General features: G+C 44.1%; 1 protein-coding gene across 2 annotated transcripts in view; it reads right to left on the bottom strand.

Annotated features, from left to right (window-relative positions):
- Nucleotides 1–19,190, bottom strand: part of EDARADD (EDAR associated via death domain) — a 180,236-nt gene that overhangs the window by 10,318 nt on the left and 150,728 nt on the right. The gene's annotated exons all lie outside the window — the stretch shown is intronic.

The following is a 19,190-nucleotide window of genomic DNA, read 5'->3' as shown; positions in this document are numbered from 1 at the left end:
AGTACATGGGGGGGAGCTCTGTGGGCCGTGGACAGCCAGCATTCTGTGGGCTCTCTCCACCACGAAATGCGGGGAGAACTGTGCTCTTGGTAGCAGGGTATGCAGGAGCCGTTCCGTGAAGGTAGGATCGTTTCCCTCCGCTCCCTCCGGTAATCCAACCACTCTGAGGTTGTTCCTCCTGCTCCAGTTTTCGCTGTCTTCAGCTCGGGATTCCAGCGCTCTCACATTTACCTGCAGGGTGCGGATGGACTCCCCGGTGGTCTCGTGTGTTGTCCTCCACCTCACCCACCCGGCGTTCCGCCTCGCCGAGTCGGTCACGGAAACGGTCCATGTCTCTCCTCATCAGCCCCACATCAGTCTGGAGGAGATCAATCTTCTCCGTAAGGGTAGTCTTGCAACTGGGGATGGCCTGCATAAGGGCTGTAAAGCGATCTTCCTCCAGAGTGGACGGGTCCGCCGGTGCCGTCTGTGTCGCCATGTTTGAGCTCCACGTGGAGGCCTGCTTCTGTTGCTTTGGAGAGGATTTAGGAGCAGCGGTGCCTCTTCTCCCTGTCCCAGTCTTCCCTTTTCTCATACCCCGAGGTCCCCCTGGGTATGTGGTACACTGCGGGCTTTGCAGGTATGTGCAATCTCTTAATTTTTCGGATAAAATCAGCAGGTAATAGCGGAGCTCAGCTCACACGCGTCCGTTCAGGTCTCCAGCTTAGCCACGCCCCCAACTTAATGTTTTTTAGTATATGTTGGCTAATTTGACTAACTCTTGATGAATTCTCTATGATGGGATTAGCCATGAGTCAGCTGTACCTCGTTATCTAAACCACTGTGTGATGTTTTGGGTAAATATTTGGGTCATTGTTCATGTGGTAACTGACCTACTTCTCAAGTGTATAAAAATAGGATTTTTATTACAGCTTACCTGTAAAATCTTTTTCTTGGAGTACATCATGGGACACAGAGCCTTAAGTAATTACTTAATGGGTTATAGGCCACCTTCAGGTGTTGACACTGGTAAACCCAATCAAAGGAAGTTTACTCCCTATATAACCCCTCCTCCTTCCAGGAGCACATCAGTTTTTGTAGCAAAGCAATATACTCAAATCCCAAAAAAGAGGGGAGGGACCTCTGTATCCCATGATGTACTCCAAGAAAAGGATTTTACAGGTAAGCTGTAATAAATCCTATTTTCTTTATCGTACATCATGGGACACAGAGCCTTAAGTAATTGCTTAATGGGATGTCCCATAGCAATGCCACTTGAGGGGTGGAAGAAACAACCCGCAGGGTAAACCCAGACTTGAGGATCTATACTGCTGCTTGCATCACACTGCGCCCAAAGGCGATATCCTCATATCTCCTTACATCCACCTGATAAAATTTTGTGAATGTATGCACTGAAGACAAAGTTGCGGCCTTACAGATTTGAGCCATGGAGACCTGATGATGCACTGCCCAAGAGGCACTAACCGACTTGGTAGAATGCGCCTTGTCAGAAGGACTAGAGGAATTTGTTGTATCAGTTCAAATGGCTGTTTTTGTAACGCAGACAAAACTAAGTTTAAGTCCCAAGGGTTCAAGGAAGGTTTGACGGGCAGATTAGGCCGCGTCACCCCTTGTATAAAGCCCCGGACTAAAGAATGAGTAGCAAGTGGTCTTTAAAATAAGACCGATAAAGCTGAGACTTGGCCTTTAATAGTACTTAAGGCCAATTTCATTTCTACCCCTAATTGTAGAAAGGCAAGAATTCTGCCTATGATATATCTCAGAGGGTAAAAAGTGAAAGTGTCTCTCGCGCTATTGAAGGTAAGTAGTGAATGTGGCTAGTGACAAGTGAAAAAAGTGTAATTAATGCAGCAAAACCTAGAGGTGTATCACAAAACACCAAAACATGTAAAATCTATATAAAGTGATCTTGCGCAATAAATAAATAAATATCACTGTAAAATACCGTGGTACAATAACCCAACAAAACATATCACTAAAAAAGAAAAAATATATAAAAGAATATCTCCACATGAAGTGATGATAAATATAAATATAGATGTGCAAAAATGCAATAAAGTGTCCAAAATATTCCTGAATCACGTGAAAAAGTAATAAATCACACAAATGTAATATATCACAAAGATGTAAATAAATCACACAAATGTATAATTTACATTTAAATAGTCCCTTAAAGTGGTGAATAAAGTGTAAAGCTTCTGCCGTCTTCACAAGTTGATGGATCTGATATATGTGTTGTTGGATGTTAGCCCCAGATGAAGTTACGAGACGTGACGTAACGCATAGGGATTAGCCGGAATAGACGCACACCCGAATGTGATGTAAGAAGGCGCTGAACAACGCCGATTTTGTTCTCTGTCTGTTTTACAAGTTTTTAAATGTAAGAGTCCACCTGGGTACTTATAAATATCTTGTTTGGCCCATAACACACTACACTATTGGAGGCTTCTTTGTTTTTGTTTGCCTTATCTTACACTAAGGCATTGTGTACTGGATTAAAATTGGGGCAACTGAGTGGATTACTTTGTCCATTGGAGGAATACCTATGAGCTCATCTGCAGTGTGCATATCTGAAAGAAGTACCCCTAGACGATAGTGGAGACCCTTTATTGCTTATGGATGCGATTTACTTCTATAATTAAGGTGAGAGTTCTGGGAGACTTTAGCATTAAGAGGCTATCTGTGGAATACCTAGGAACATCTGGGGCTAACATCCAACATCACATATATCAGATCCATCAACTTGTGAAGACGGCAGAAGCTTTACACTTTATTCACTTTAGGGGACTATTTAGCCTCATTATACATTTGTGTGATTTATTTACATCTTTGTGATATATTACATTTGTCTGATTTAATACTTTTTCACGTGATTCAGGAATATTTTGGAATCTTTATTGCATTTTTGCACATCTATATTTTTATTCATCATCACTTCACGTGGAGATATTCTTTTATATACAGTATTTTTTCTTTTTTAGTGATATATTTTGTTGGGTTATTTTACCACAGTATTTTACAGTGATATTTATTTATTGCGCAAGATCACTTTATATAGATATCTCCGAGGGTGCCAACCCTTGGATTCACACCAGGAAACATAAGCCTTCCAGACTCTATAATATATAGTTCTGGAAGCTGGCTTCCTAGCATTAATCAGGGTAGAGATAACTGACCTGGAGAAGCCCACGTTTCTTTAGAATGTGGGTTTCAATAGCCAAGCCGTTAAATTTAGAGACCATAAGGAAGGATGGAATATGGGTCCCTGAGAGAGCAGATCTGGCTGTAGTGGGAGGGACCATGGGCCTTCCACTGCCATCTTTACGATTTTTGCGTTCCATGGCCTTCTGGGCCATGGTGGTGCCACCAGAATTATCGGCTTTCTTTCCAGCTTGATCCTGCAAAGAAGTCGAGGCTGCAACTGAATAGGGGAGAATGCATAGATCAGTGAGAACTGATCCCATAGGGTCACCAACGCATTTGTTCTGCATGCGAATGGATCCCTTGTTCTGGCCACAATGTTGACCAACTTCGTGTTGAACCTGGATGCTAGAAAATCCATGTCCAGAGTCCGGATGGGGATCTTTGGCAAACAGCCCAAAATATGTCGGGGTGAAGAGACCATCCCCCTGGGAATAACTGCTAGTGATTTAAGTAGTCCGCCTGCCATTTCTCTACTCCCAGAATGAAGATTGCAAAAAGGCATGGAACATTCTTTTCTGACCAATTTAGAATATGGTTCACCTCTCTCTGTGCTGAGAGACTTTTGGTGCCCCCTTGGTGATTGATATAGGCGACAGCTATGGCATTGTCGGATTGAATCCCGACAGGACAATCGCGTAACCTGAAAGTCCAGGCCTTTAGAGCCAGACGTACAGCTCTAATCTCTAGGTTATTGATGGGCAAGATTCTTTAAGTTCTTTGGACAGTTGTCTTTTCTAGTACTGCTCCCCAGCCTGATGAGCTGGCATCCGTTGTTACCACTTTCCAGATGACTGGTCTTAAGGATTTTCCTTTCAGCAGATTCTGGGTTAATAACCACCAAGTGAGGCTTTGGTCACTCTTGGGGACAGCCGCATTGGCAAGTCTAAAGCTTGAATAGTTTTGTTCCAAGCAGACAGGATACTGTTTTGCAACAGTCTTGAATGGAACTGGGCATAGAACTGCTTCGAGTGAAGCCACCATCTTTCGCAACAACCTCATACAAAAGCAAATAGAAGTTCCCTTTTTTGCCCTGACTACCTGAACCAGCTCCTTTATGGCACTGATTTTTGCCTGGGGTAAAAACACCCTCTTCTGGGTTGTATCAATGAATAGACACAAGTACTCTAGCCTACTTACTGGTTTTAAAGAAGACTTCTCTAGGTTGAGGACCCAACCTAGGTGTTCCAGTTGACTGTGGTGACCAAGCTTTGGTCTAAGCGGGCTACCGACCGGTCTATTAAGAGCAGGTCGTCTAGGTATGCTATATTCGTTATACCTTGTGCTCTTAATCCGGCCAGAGGAGGAGACAGGACCTTTGTAAACACCCGAGGTGCAGTAGCTAGACCGAAAGGCAGAGCTACAGACTGAAAATGACGTTTTTCCACTTCAAACCGCAGATATTTTCTGATGAGTGGGGAAAATAGGTACATGCAGGTATGCATCCTTGATGTCTATTGATGCCAGAAGTTCTCCTCCTTGTAGGATGGAGAGTACTGATCGGATTGATTCCATGCGAAAAGATCTAATCTTTAGGAACCGGTTTAGATCTTTTAATCTAGGATGGGTCTGACATCTCCATTTGGTTTTGGTGCCGTAAAAAAGGTTTGAATAAAATCCCAATCCCTGCTCTTGCATGGGAACCACCATTACTTTTTACGACAAAAGTTGCTCCAACGCTTGAAAGAGAGCCTTCTTTTTCTCTGAGTCTTCTGAACATTTTACCTGAGGAAACGAGGAGACGGGAATTCTCGGAACTCTAGTTTGTAGCCTAGAGTTCTTTTGTCCCTGAGGTTGACTCTAAATTTTTCCTCTTGAACCTGATGGTGGAGGCCGTCGCGACTGCCTGGAGGCTGATGCCCCTAGCACTGGAGAAAGAGCCCTTTTAAATGAGGGACGTTTACTCCTTTTCTTAACTGGTAAAGGGTAATTTTTCCACTTGAAATTTTTTGGATATAATTGTAAAAAATCCTTCCCAAATAGCCTTGCACCATGGAAAGGGAAACCCAGCCAGGAGCTTTTTACATGGTGTTTCGGCTGACCAGTTTTTCAACCATAAGGTTTTACGCATATGCACCAACCCAAGCATAAGGCGAGAGGTCTGAGGATAGAATCTCTGATTGCGTCAACTGCAAAAAACAAAGCCGCCGGCAGGTTGGCTAACTCCCGGGCCTGCTGTTCAGGGAAAATCTTGAGCACCTGCTTCAAGTGGTCTCTCAGGGATTGACATACCCCAATTGCCGCCACTGCAGGTTGAGCTACTGAACCTGCCAAAGAAAACATTTTTTTTAACAGGAATTCCAATTTTTTATCAGTTGGATCCCTAAGCATTTGAGCATTGTCAACAGGACAAGTCAGACTTTTATTCACAGAGGATATAGCTGCGTCAATTGCCGGTATAGCCCACATTTTTGTGAATTTTTCCTCCATAGGATAAAGTGTTGAAAACTTTTTAGGAGGGAAAAAATGTTTATCTGGGTGATCCCACTCAGAATAAATAAGCTTTTCCAGCAAGAAAATGAACAGGAAAGGCAGGCGCTGTTTGAGGAGGCTTCAGTGAACCCAAACAAGATGTGGGTTTTTCAACCGACTCAGTTACGGGTAACATAAATATGGAGCGGACCATTCCAGCAAGAGATTGCCCCAGCAATTTCTCATCCTGTGAAGCTGAAGAGGGTCCTTCCCCACTTGATTCCTCAGAAGAGGAGTCCTCAGTCTCATCCCGGTCCTCTGAGGGGGATTTGTCTCCCCTTTTCCTGAGTTCCTCTGTTTGAGGGTCCTGGTTGGTAGACGGAGACTTAATGCGTTTTCTTCCACTTTGTATAGATGCGATTAAGGCCATTAATCTTTCCTCTAATCCACTTGTGGTTGAGGAAAAAACCTTCTGAGTAATATATACAGGGGCTGAAATGCCAGAAGCAGTTGCAGCCCCTGACCCCGATGGCTCACTCCAACCAGCCTCCCTAGGTCCTTCAGGGGGAGATGGTGCTACAGAGGGGGGGGTCCTCAGAGCCTGAGGGAGATCCCTTTGAGCCCCTATTCCTTGGGGTATTTGTACCTCCCTTTCTGCCCATAGTGCCAAGCACAAAATGCAGAGGTACTACCAGAAACACACCCACTGCTGAGCAATATAGTCCAGCAACTGCCGCTGCTATCAAGGCTCAGTCTGATGCTAATTAAATGTTGCCTGGGAATGCCTGTGTCACCCACACTCACATGCCCCCGTCTGCTCTGTGTCCCTCCTTGAGCTGTGTGCACCTGCAAAAGAGTGCACTCTGTAGCTTTGTATAGCCTGCGTTGTGGGCGTTAAAACACACAGACCTCGCGCTAAAGCTCCGTCCCCCCTCCTCCGACCACCCCTTCCGCCCCCCCTTGTCTTTTTAAAAAAAAAAACGCTTTTCCCGCACGAGTCGAGGGCTCCGATCCTGATCGGATCACACATGGAGGGGAGGCTGGGAACGGAGGAGAGAGGAGGGTCGGTGGATGGAGAGCCGCCATAATGGCGACAGCGGCGGCGGAAGGCGGTGTGCATACCGCCGACTGCCCTATGGCTTCCTGCCTAAAGGAAGCTGTGGGGGAACATTCCTAAAAGAAAAAAAAACCCCTTCCCTCAACCTACCTGGAGCAGGGGCTCAGAGGAGCGTGCAGCTTGTGACACAGAGACAAGACTGACAAGTATGGAAAGGTACGTGCTTTTGACAGCCCCCGGTGGCGACTTTAGGCATAGCATACATTTACTTAAAGGAGAAAACCCACAAGAATTAGAAAAATTCATTCGGAATCTCCCTTACCTTATCCAGCTGCAGGGTTCTGTGGGAACAGACCCAATCTTCACCTGTCACGGTGGGCTCCATTTGGAAAAACCTTCAGGGACTGGGGCCCCCTTTTTTATTGGGGGATCCGTAGCTCTGGGCCTGTAAAGCACCCCGCCAGGAATATGGCTGAAAAAACCAAATACTGGATCCCGGGGTCCAGCTCTCTAAAAAGAGAAGCGTTACAGGTGAAACCTTGTTTCTTCGGACACGAGGCCTGGGTACTATTCAATTCGGCCTAAAAAGACACTTTGAATGGATCCGGTTGCATGGCTTGCCCCAGTAAGAAATATTCCAGCGGAGCTCAGCACATCTTTACTCGTGACCAACACCTAAGACACTGGCAGAAAAACTGATGTGCTCCTGGAAGGAAGAGGGGTTATATAGGGAGTAAACTTCATTTGATTGGGTTTACCAGTGTCAACACCTGAAGGTGGCCTATAACCCATTAAGTAATTACTTGAGGCTCTGTGTCCCATGATGTACGATAAAGAAAAGCCTGTATTCTTGTTCAATAAACAGTTCCAGTTTTGCAGCTGAGCTAGTCCTGTCTAGTTCTTGGTTGAAATATATGGCTATAATATCTGATATCTATATTCAGACTGGAGGAAGCGGTATACTGATGGAAGCACTCAAGCGGAGTGTGGGACGGTTCTGTCACAATGAAATATGAATAAAGCATATCCCTCTACAGTGTGTACTTGTCTCAATTAAGAACACTAAGTGTCATTTTTGTCTGCTGCTTCATTCCTCAGCTATCAGAATGAATCATCTCTGACAAGTATTCCTGACACCAAGAGAAAAATGTGACAGGGGAGGGATCTCCAGCTAATTGACAGCCTCAGCTCTGTGTGCTGTGTGAAGGGGGATGTCTCTTCCCTCCAATCAGCTTTCAGAGCTCTCCTGACTGAGCTCTGCAGAGATTCAGTGATTTCAGCTCTTTGACCCCTTTTTTTCCTGACAGCTCTGACAAGTTTTTTAAATTCTGGACCGTAAAGAAGAGAAGACCGCAAATAAACAGGTGCAACTTATATCCGCTTGGCATCCGCGCTATAGCCGAATGACGGCTACAGCGCGGACCTACATTCCCGGGAGGACGTCATATGACGTCCTCCCCTGTGCACGCTCCCTGCGCGCGCCCTGCAGGGCGCGCGCCGGGCGCGTTGTGATCACCGAGTCACTGAGACTCGGCTGATCACCGATCTATGTAAGGGGCTGGTCCCGGCCCCTTACCATGTGATCAGCTGTCAGCCAATGACAGCTGATCACATGATGTAAACAAAAGATCGGTAATCGGTTTTTTTTTTTACTCACGCTGACAGCGCGAGTAGAAAAAAAAGCCGATCACCGGATCGGATGTGAGGGACATCGGTCCCCAAGTGGAAGAGGCACATCTGCCTCATCAGTGCCCAATAAAAGTGCCACCTAATAGTGCCCACAGTGCCACCTAATAGTGCCCACAGTGCCACCTAATAGTGCCCACAGTGCCACCTAACAGTGCCCACAGTGCCACCTAACAGTGCCCACAGTGCCACCTAACAGTGCCCACAAGTACCACCTATCAGTGCCCACAAGTACCACCTATCAATGCCCACCTGTAGTGCCAATCAGTGCCACCTGCCAGTGCTGCCCATCACTGCCACCCATCAGTGCCCATCACTGCCACCCATCAGTGCCCATCACTGCCACCCATCAGTGCCCATCACTGCCGCCTATCAGTGCCCATCACTGCCGCCTCATCAGCGTACATCAATGAAGGAAAAAAATTACCCGTTTAAAATTTTTTAAAACAAAATATAAAAAAATAAACTTTTTTTTTAAAAAAAATTCAGTTTTTTACATTTTTTTAATAAAAAGTAAAAACCGCAGAGGTGATCAAATACCACCAAAAGAAAGCTCTATTTGTGGTGAAAAAATGATAAAAATTTCATTTGGGTACAGTGTTGTATGACCGCGCAATTGTCATTCAAAGTGCGTCAGCGCCCAAAGCTGAAAATTGGTCTGGATAGGAGGGGGGTTTAAGTGCCCGGTAAGCAAGTGGTTAAAGGAGGATTTGTTTCATCTCTGTGTATCACCTGAAGTCAGTCACTTTACTGGGTATATGTAAGGGTTTACAACCACTTTAAGGACATTTCTTATGGCCAAGTATATGAAGGATTCATGCAGCAATGTTGTTAGAGGGTCCCCATAATAATGGACAAGACTGCAGCACAAGCAGTCGAACACACATAAGAAAACACTTTTTAACCTCCCTGGTGGTATGATTATTTCAGATTTTAGGTGCTGAAAGCAGTACAATTATTTTGCATGGAAATTTGGCGTTTTATATTGCAGGCCTGTAATTCTTATCCGGCGGACAATCCGATCGTGTGTGGGCTTCACCAGACCTTCAGCAGACTTTTCCAGTCGCAAATCTGACGTACTTTAGATTTGGAACATGCTTCAAATCTTTACGTCGTAACTCCGCCGGACCCAGAAATTCGCTCGTCTGTATGCTAGTCCGACGGACAAAAACCGACGCTAGGGCAGCTTATTGGCTACTGGCTATCAACTTCCTTATTTTAGTCCGGTGTACGTCATCATGTACAAATCCGTCTGACTTTGGTGTGATCGTGTGTAGGAAAGTCAGTTCGTTAAAAAGTCAGTCGGAAGTCTGTCAAAAGTCAGTCGAAAGTCTGCTGGAAAGTCTGTCGGACAAGTCCGGTCGAAAAGTCCGCCCATGTGTACGCGGCCTTAGGAATAATACACTTAAATCTGTCCAACAAGAGTCTAGTAGACATCCCGGGTATGATAAAGTTTGAAACACAAAATCATAAATTATAATATAATAAATAACTATAAATAATTATAAAAAATAATAATATAATAATAATAAAAATTATTTAATAATGTAATCAAATCAAAAACACTGAAATTTGCTCAGTTGCAGAATTGTCACTGTCATTACTTTTAGTGTTTGATGACGAATTTCCCCACAAATCACTATCGCTCAATTCTGCAAGTGATTCTAATTTATTATCGCTGTTTTCTTGCTGGTCTAAAACCACTTGACGTAAAAGGGACACTTTTTGGTTGCTATGGACAATCTCCAGTTTCCAGACAGAAAGAACAGTATTTATAATATAAAAGTGCATGCAGGGCACTGGACAAACCACTAGGGACAAAGGGGATATGTAATTATTTTATACAGTACTGTAATCTGTAAGATTACAGTGTACTGTATGTATTGTGTGTTTTTAATTTTTTGAATTTGGCGTCGAACTCCGTCCCCGTGCGTCGCAACGCTCGCAGGGAACAGAGCTCGGCACTCGGCACTGTGAATCGAGCGAGATGACAGCTCGCAGACACAGCGGGGAGACATCGCAGGATCCAGGGGACAAGGTAAGTTACTTTGCCTGGATACTGCGATGCGATCGCAAGTCTGGCTCGGGGTTACCGCTTTTGGTACTGAAATTCCACCCCGAGCCAGACTCGGAAATGCCGCCAGGGAGGTTAATGGTATAGTTAACAGACCGAACAAGGGAAGTTATTTGTTAGAGTTTACATACATTTTACCCAAGGGGTATGGCTAGCATTTGATTTGTAAAAACTTGCATCATTTTTTTCAACGATAATAAAAGTAATTTTTCAGCTTTTGGAGTTGGTCACACTTTGAATGACATTTCAACATGAAACACTGTACCCATATGAAATTTATATTTTTTTTACACATATAAAGCTTTCTTTTGGTTGTATTTAATCATCACTGGGCTTTTTATTTTTTGCTAGACCTAAAATTTTGAAAAAAATGTGTTTTTCTTTGTTTCCATTATACAATTTTGCAAAAATCTTTCTTCATAAATTTATGACAAACTGTATTCTGCTACATTTCTTTGATGAAAATAACCCAAATCAGTGTTTATTATTTAGTCCGTAGGAAAGTTAAAGAGTTCACAAATATACTATGGTATATATGGTATATCTGAAAATCAATCCTGATGTACTGACAGCCTTATTTCTTGAGGCCGGAAACGCCAGGACAATATTCCCCAAATTAACCCTATTTGGAAAGTAGACAGTCCAAGGTATTTAGTAAGAGGCATGGCGACTTTTGTTGTAATTTTTTGTCACGCTTTTTTGGAAAATGAAGAAATGAACAAAGATTCTTTTTTTACAATTTTTTTTTTTTTGACATACTGTCATCAGTGCAGTACAGAGTCATCATATAACTAGTGTGGTGGCGATCAGAGACACTGACATGACAGTACAGTATGTTTATTACATTATTTTTTTTAAGCTTTTTTTAACGCACTGTGACCAGAACAATACCATGTTACTGAACTACTCTGAAGAAGTGATCCGGATTTTTTTTTTTTAAACATTATGATTGCTTATTCCAGTGAATTTCACTGTTATAAGCAACTATTTTTACTGATTATTTTTACTGGATTAATTTAGTGTTTACTATTGTTGTTAGATGTAATTGGCCACAGCTAATCACATGGTACAGATTGGCTGTGATTGGCCCTGTCTGTACCATGCGATTACTGTGACCAATCACAGAGATCATCACAATAGTACACAATGGATGGTATGAATGAAAGTCATCCATTGTGTACAATTTTCATGTGCTATGCTGTGATTGGTCACAGTGATTACATGGTACCAGCAGGGACTGGTATACTGATCCGTCACAGATTGCTTCACAGCATGGCTCGTGGAGCGCGAGAAGCGTGTTCTGGGAGGATGTCATATGACATTCTATAGTCGCAGCATTGACATTTATTTTATAACATCAGCCGTGTAATAGCAACACAAACAATAGTTATTTTTGACAATCCATTATGTAGGCAGGTGTAGTCTACTTTCTCCACTTAGGGTGGTGCTATCCAGAGCATGGTTCCTATATGGTTTCCTGAGTCACTGGAGAAGCGATTCGATTGGATGATGTGACTCTAACAACCATCTTGGGTAAGGCAGAGCTTTTGTAAGGCCCTGGCTCCCAGGTTTGGCATGCTTTTGGCGAGTTTGACTGTAAGGGACAGTGCCAGCACTAGGGAAAGGTTCCTGATGAGGAGGGAAATTGTAGGGTTGCATCTCCTCTGCACAACTTCCCGGTTGGGCACTAGACGGCCAGGCCACATTCTGCTCCCTCCTTACAGATGCTGCCAGTTCAGTTGGAAACTGCTTCTTCACGTTGGAAACTGTGAGTGCACCCAGCTGGGTAGCCTTCCCACCGAGCTTGTTGTGAACTTTTGCTGTGTTGTTGTGAACTTGTTACTTCAATACAAGTTTTACATTGCACCCAACTATGTCACTTATTGCCGCAGCAAACTCTGCACTCCACACCACCATAATGCCCTGTACACACGATTGGACATTGATCAGACATTCCGACAACAAAATCCATCGTTTTTTTCCAACGGATGTTGGCTCGAACTCCGATCGTTCTGAACACGGTGACGTAAAACACATAGATCAGGACTATAAACGGGCCAGTAGCCAATAGCTTTCGTCTCTTAATTTATTCTGAGCATGCGTGGCACTTTGTCGGATTTGTCTACACACGATCAGAATTTAAAGGATCAGATTTTGTTGTCGGAAAATTTTATAGCCTGCTCTCAAACTTTGTGTGTTGGAAATTCCGATGGAAAAAATCCGATGGAGCTCACACATGGTCGGAATTTCCGACAACAAGCTCCGATCGCACATATTCCGTCGGAAAGTCCGACCGTGTGTACAGGGCATAAGCTTACTTGAGCCTTCCTGGATTCCCTGCACACTTTGCAGCATCTACTCTGCTATTTACTTTCAATACCTAATGAAGCAAACATACTGTACATAGCAATCTGCACTGAAAAGCACCAAACAGGCTGCAGGTGACCCTGACTCTCTATTCAGCCCTCCTTCGACTCCGTAATATGCACTCTCTACCACTCCTTCTGGCAGTTGTGTCCTCTCTCCATAAACTCTCTTTGCTTCACCCCTCTTCTCCACCCCACAGCTTATATACTGTATATCACCCTCCCTTTTGTTCTCTCCCTATTACTGCACTCACCAACTCCTGCTAATTCTACACCCACATGCTGATAAAACCTCCAGGATGCAGGGGCATGTCCCTTCATATAAATCACACTCCCACATTACCTCCCTCACTCTTCTGCTTCTCCTAACCTCTGGTGACATATCCCCAAACCCTGGGCTTCCATCATTTAACTGTGCCCAATGCGCCCATCACCCAACACCCTCTGGCAGCAGCCGCAATCAACAGAACTTAGTTTCCATTCCTCTGCTTCCCAAAACCAGCCTCCCCTTCTCCTGCACCCTCTGGAATGCCTGCTCTGTCTGTAGCAAACTCGCCTCCCTCCATGACCTCTTTATCACAAATTCATTTAACCTACTGGCAAATTCCTACTTGCCATTACCTAAACCTGGCTTCATGAATCCCACACTGCTTCTCGTGCTTCCTTCTCCCATGGTGGACTTCTCTGAACTCACTCCCCCAGAACCAGTGGATGGAAGGGAGGTGGAGTCCTTCTAGCCCCACACAGCACCTATCAGGTACTTCACCCATCTCCCTCCCTGACACTCTCCTCTTTTGAGGCACATTGTATTAGTCTATTTTCGCCTATTTCTCTAAGAATTGCTGTCATCTTCCAGCCCCCTGGACCGGTATCAACCTTCCTTAATTACTTCTCTGCCTGACTACCCAACTTTCTCTCTTCTGAAATTCCCACAACCATTCTTGCTGACTTCAACATCAATGATAATGCTAATACTACTGCTACTTCTAAACTTCTTAGTCTAACTTCCTCTCTTGACCTGAAGCAATGGGCACAGGCTCTTATGCACTCCATTGGCCACACCCTTGACCTTGTATTTTCCTATCTATGCACCCCGTGCAACCTCTCCAACAATCCTTACCCACTCTCTGATCAACCTTATTAGTTTCGCTCTCTCCCTGTCTTCCACCTCCTCTCCCTCAACCGCCTAACAGTTACCCATAGAAACCTTCGCCAGCTCAACCCTTCTCTTCTCTACTCTCAGTAGACCACTTCTATGATAAAATCTCACCCCTGTCCTGCCCCAACCTAGCCAGTTCTGTCTACAACAGCTCACTGTCATCCTCCCAAGACAAGCTCGCCTCCTTCACTACACACAGAATCAGGCCCTGACCCATACAACCTTGGCAAACAGATGACACCAGAAGTCTCAGAAAATGTAGCTGCACTCTTGATTGCCTGTGGTGAAAGACTAAGTCCCAGAAAGACCAATATAAATCTGCCCTCCAAATATACTATTCCTGCCTCCTCATTGCCAAGCAGACCTATTTTATCACTCTCATTAACACCTTCTCATCCAGTCCCCATCAACCCATCTCTACCTTTAACTCGCTACTCCGTCCTCCGCTGCCTCTACCCTCTAACTCAGTGTTTCTCAACTCCAGTCCTCAAGGCGCACCAACAGGTCATGTTTTCAGGATTTCCCTCAGATGAAACGGCTGTGGTAATTACTAAGGCAGTGAAACTGATCAAATCACCTGTGCAAAATAATGGAAATCCTGAAAACATGACCTGTTGGTGCGCCTTGAGGACTGGAGTTGAGAAACACTCCTCTAACTCACTCACTGCACACTGCTCAAGATTGATGCAATTTGGGAGCAGATGCCTCCCCCACTTAACATCCTATGTCCACAGGTACAATCATTACTTCCCTCATTCAACCCTGTTACTATTGATGAGGTTGCTAAACTTTTTTCTAACACCCACCTAACCACCTGCCCCCTGGATCCTGCTCCCTAGCAAATGCTATGATCACTCTCTGGCTCTATTCTACACTCTCTAACTCACATCTTCAGTCTCTCCTGATCTTTTGGCATCTTCCCCAACTCTCTAAAACCTGCACTAGTCGCCCTCCATCCTTAAAAAGCCCTTACTGGACCCCACCAATCTTAACAACTACGCCCCATCTCCCCTTTTCCTCCAGACTCCTTGAATATCTGATCTACCACCACTAAGCAGCCATCTGACTGAGAACAAACTTCTTGATCCCCGTCAGTCTGGATTCAGCCCTCGACATTCCACAGAAACTGCTCTCCTTAAACTCACAAACGGCCTATTAATGGCTAAAACCAATGGATACTATTCTGTAGTACTCCTCCAGGACCTCACTGCTGCCTTTGACACAGTGGACCACCCCCTCCTCCTCAAAAAATTCCACTTCTTTGGTCTCCATGACTGTACTCTTCACTGGTTCTCATCCTAGCTATCCCACCGCACCTTTAGTGTCAATTACAATTCTACTTCCTCTTCTCCTCTTCCTTTTTCCGTCAGGGTACACCAAGGTTCTGTTCTTGGACCTCTCCTATTCTCAATTAGGGATGAGCTGAACACCCCCCGGTTCGGTTCGCAGCAGAACATGCGAACAGGCAAAAAATTTGTTCAAACACGCGAACACCGTTAAAGTCTATGGGACATGAACGTGAAAAATCAAAAATGCTAATTTTAAGGGTTAATATGCAAGTTATTGTTATAAAAAGTGTTTGGGGACCTGGGTCCTGCCCCAGGGGACATGGATCAATGCAAAAAAAAGTTTTAAAAACAGCCGTTTTTTCGAGAGCAGTGATTTTAATAATGCTTAAAGTGAAACAATAAAAGTGAAATATTCCTTTAAATTTCATACCTGGGGGGTGTCTATAGTATGCTTGTAAAGTAGCGCATTTTTCCCGTGTTTAGAACAGTCCCTGCACAAAATGACATTTCTAAAAGGAAAAAAAGTAATTTAAAACTACTAGCGGCTATAATGAATCGTCGGGTCCCGGCAGTACAGATAAAAGTCATTGAAAAAAACGGCATGGGATTCCCCCCAGTCCATTACCAGGCCCTTTGGGTCTGGTATGAATATTAAGGGGAACCCCGAACCAAATTTTTTAAAAAAATTGCATGGGGGTCCCTGCAAATTCCATACCAGGCCCTTCAGGTCTGGTATGGATATTAAGGGAAACCCTGTGCCATTTAAAAAAAAAAATGGCTTAGGGGTCCCCCTCAAATGACTTTGTACCTTTGCCCACTGACAAAAAAATGATCAGTCTATAATTGTAATGGTAGGTTTATTTTAACAGTGAGAGACAGAATAACAACAAAAAAATCCAGAAAACCGCATTTCAATTTCAAGTTATAAATTGACTGGCTAGGCCACTCCAGGACCTTAATGTGCTTCATCTTCACCCACTCCTTTGTTGCCTTGGTGTGTTTTGGGCCATTGTCAAGACTAAAATACACATCCACGATCCATTTTCAATGCCCTGGTTGAGGGAAGGAGGTTCTCACCCAAGATATGACAGTGCATGGCCCTGTCCATCATCCCTTTGATAGGGTGAAGTTGTCCTGTCCCCTTAGCAGAAAAACACCCCAAAGCTTCATGTTTCCACCTTCATGTTTGACGGTGGGGATGGTGTTCTTGGAGTCATAGGCAGCATTCCTCCTCCTCCAAACACCACGAGATGAGTTGATGCCAAAGAGCTAGATTTTGGTCTCATCTGACCACAACGCTTTTACCCAATTCTCCTCTGAATCATTTAGATGTTCATTAGCAAACTTCAGACGGGCCTGTACATGTGCTTTCTTGAGTAGGGGGACCTTGCAGGCGCGGCAGGATTTCAGTCCTTCACTGTGTAGTGGAGCCACAGACCAAAGGAGATTGACAGTTATTTTGTGTTTCTTCCATTTGCAAAAAATTGCACCAACTATTGTCACCCTCTCACAAAGCTGCTTGTCTTGTAGCCTATTCCAGCCTTGTGTAGGTCTACAATCCTGTCCCTCACATCCTTGGACAGCTCTTTGGTCTTGGCCATGGTGAAGAGATTGGAATCTGATTGCTTGATTGCTTCTTTGGACAGGTGTCTTTTATACAGGTAACAAACTGAGATTAGGAGCACTCCCTTTAAGAGTGCTCCTAATCTCAGCTTGTTACCTGTATAGAAGACACCTGGGAGACAAAAATCTTGCTGATTGATAGAGGATCAAATACTTATTTCACTCATTAAAATGCAAATCAATTTATATCTTTTTTTAAATGCTTTTTCTGGATATTTTTGTTGTTATTCTGTCTCTCACGGTTAAAATAAACCTACCATTAAAACCAGACTGATCATTTCTTTGTCAGTGGGGGATCACATACTTTTTTCCCTCACTGTATGTCCCATGGTACCTTGCTGCCTGCAAGCAGTGATTCCTGTACTGGCTCCACCTCCTGAAACTTATCCTCTCAGCGCCTCTGCAGTTCAGAAGGCAGGCTCTGTGAAACGTATAGTGTATAGTGAATAAGTGTCGAAGAATTCAAGAAAGTAGATGTGGAGGGATCTTCACAAATTAAGTTTACAAACTTCAAGATCATTCAGATTAATAGGAGTAGAATATATATATATATATATATATATATATATATATATATATATATATATATATATATATAAGTTTACAGTCTGACCATGAATGCAATTTAGCCTACATTCACACCTGAGCAGAGCATGAGCAGAGCATGATCAGAGCGTATTCCTAGTGACTTTAAAGTGTTTTTTTCAGGTGTTGTACAGGCTTATTACAAACATTTTCACATGTGTAACAAGCTTCAGAAGTTTGTTTCTTGGGATGAGAAAAGAATTTATAGGAGGAGAGGTTTCTTCAGACATAAAAGTGCGTAACACACGTTTACAGGCACTTCCACTGAAGTACTGTATATGGGACCAAAAGGTCCTGAATATGCTCAAAAAAAGCTTTTGTACTTTTGTGAGTGCAGGGCATAAAGTGCAGGGCAACTGAACGTACAATTGTGAACAGGGACAATTAAAAAGAATGGGATTTGGCATAGTTAGATGTAGTGAAATGAAAGTTTTAATAGTGTGAATGTGGTCTTAGGGGTTAAGTGGTTCGAAAGATTAAGTGTTAATTAAATGTTAGGGTGCAAAATGCTAACTGTTAGGTTTAGATTAAAGGGGTTGTAAAGGTTCCTTTTTAAAAAAAAAAAAATAACAAACATGTCATACTTACCTCCACTGTGCAGCTTGTTTTGCACAGAGTGGCCCTGATCCTCTTCTTCTGGGGTCCCTCGGTGGCTGTCTCGGCTCCTTTCCGCATCAGCTAACCCCCGTTCTGGGAAGTGCTCTCCCTAGGGGGTTAGCTTGCGGGCTTACTCTCGTGATACAGTCGCGGGTACAGCCGCCAACTGTATCACTCGGCCCCGCCCCCAGCACGCCGCATTATTGATTTGATTGACAGCAGCGGGAGCCAATGGCTGCGCTGCTATCCATCATCCAATGAATGAGCCAAGAAGCCCGGTTGAGAAGCCAGAGCGTTCACGACGCGGGACTTTCGAGGGCTCAGATAAGTAAACAGGGGGGCTGGGGGGCCGCTAATCGTCTGATGTTTTTTCACCTTAATGCATAGAATGCATTAAGGTGAAAAAACATGTACCTTTAAAACCAATTTAAGGGTAGGCATCAGGCAACTCTTTGTCTTGGCCTAGGCTAACAAGGCCCAGGCCTAGGGCGGCACTTTGCAGGGGGGGGCAGCATGAAAGGAGTCCCTGCCAGGTTCTACTATACATTCAGTGCAGTGCCAGTCATATGGGGCGGACTAGGCCGGAAGGCAAGTCAGTCTGGCGCCCCCATAAAGTGGCCGCACTGCTGCCAGTATGATGATACTGGCAGGGCCACCATCAGGGGGGGACAACCCATACATATTTAGGGGGCCTGGGCATCCCGAAGGGCCCAGGCGGTGGACCCCAACAATGAGTTGTTGTGCAGGTGGCTACACTTAGGAGGTTGCTATATATTATAGTGACTTACCATAGATCTCAGCTACTGGTAATCTATATAGGAGGTAGATGTTAATGTTTATACAGTAGCTGACTAGATTATATAGCATGGGGTACTCAGGGTAGAAGGAAAGCTACACTATTTGGGTGAAACGTGCATGACACTTACTTAGCTGCCAAAGGGGTTTTCATCTAGGGATGGTGCAAACACAAGGGACACTGACATGGTCACCTATACCTGGCAGGTAGGTAGTAGGACTCTCCTACTTCTCCTTTGCTTGTGTTAGTTGTACATATTAAGGAATCTTAATTTTATTTCTGTTGATTGCTGATGATAAAAAGAAACAGATGGATTTATTTGTTCCTGCCCTCAATCCGTCCTTT

Source organism: Aquarana catesbeiana, linkage group LG04, assembly GCF_042186555.1.
Source record: "Aquarana catesbeiana isolate 2022-GZ linkage group LG04, ASM4218655v1, whole genome shotgun sequence".
NCBI classification, from domain to species: Eukaryota; Metazoa; Chordata; class Amphibia; order Anura; family Ranidae; genus Aquarana; species Aquarana catesbeiana.
This window is presented reverse-complemented; position numbering and strand designations above follow the sequence as displayed.